Source organism: Pteropus alecto, unplaced genomic scaffold (genome assembly GCF_000325575.1).
Source record: "Pteropus alecto unplaced genomic scaffold, ASM32557v1 scaffold233, whole genome shotgun sequence".
Taxonomy (NCBI): Eukaryota; Metazoa; Chordata; class Mammalia; order Chiroptera; family Pteropodidae; genus Pteropus; species Pteropus alecto.
Window position 1 is genome coordinate 1,247,508 of NW_006434367.1, and position 1,407 is coordinate 1,248,914.

Here is a 1,407-nt window from a genome sequence, read left to right on the forward strand (position 1 = left end):
TATGTGGAACCATAAAACACCTAGAATAGCCATGGCTATCCTGTGAAAGAACAAAGTTGGAGTTATCATACACCTGATATCAAACTATACTACAAAGCTACAGTAATCAAAAAAACATGTTACTGGCACAAAAACAGACACATAGGTCAATGGAACAGAATGGAGAGCCCAGAAATAAATCCATGCCTATATGTCCACTTAATCTATGACAAAGTAGGCAAGAATATATAATAGGGTAAGGACATGGTATTCAGTGTTGGGAAAATAGAACAGATACATGCAAAAAAATGAAACTGGATCACCTCCTTACACGATATATAAGAATGAACTCAAAATAGATTAAAGACTTAAATGAAATACCTGAAACCATGAATCTCCTAGAAGAGAACATAGGAAGTAAACTCTCTGTTACAGTTCTTAGTAATACTTTTTCTGTTATATGCCCTCATGCAAGAGAAGCAAAAGAAAAAATAAACAAACGGGACTACATCAAACTAAAAAGTTTTTACACAGGAAAAGAAACCATCAACAAAACGAAAAGACCAACTACTGAACAGGAGATATTTGCTTATGATACATCTGATAAGGAGTTCATATCCAAAATTTATAAAGAACTCATTCGACTCAACAAAAAAAAAAAAACAAACGACATGATTGAAAAATGGGCAAAGGACCTGAATAGGCATTTCTCCAAAGAGAACATACAGATGGCCAATAGACATGTGAAAAGATGCTCAAGGTCATGAATCATCAGAGAAATGCAAATTAAAACCACAATGAGATATCACTTCACACCTGTCAGAATGGCTATCGTCAATAAATCAACAAACAATAAATGTTGGCAAAGATATGGAAAAAAGGGAACCCTCATACACTGTTGCAAATTAGTCCAGCCAGTATGGAAAACAGTTTGGAGGTTCCTCAAAAAATTAAAAATAGAACTACCGGATGACCCGGCAATTCCATTTCTAAGTATGTATTCCAAAGAAAACTGAAACACTAATTCGAAAAGATATATGCAACTATATGTTCACTGCAGCACTATTTACAATAGCCAAGGTACGGAAGCAACATTAGTGCCCATCAATAGACAATTGGATAAAGATGTGGTATATATATACACAATGGATTACTATTCAGCCATAAAAAATAATGAAATCTTGCCATTTGCAACAACATGGATAGATCATACGATATCATTTACATGTGGACTCTAAGGAACAAAATAGAAACAAAAACAGACTCATAGATACAGAGAACAAACTGCTGATTGCCAGATGGGAGTAGTGGTTGAGGGCTGGGTTAAAAAGGTGAAGTGATTAAGAAGTACAAATTGTTAGTTACAAAATAGTCATGGGACTAGTAGTACCAGAGAGTAGGGGGGATGGGGGAGGGAAGAGGTAGATG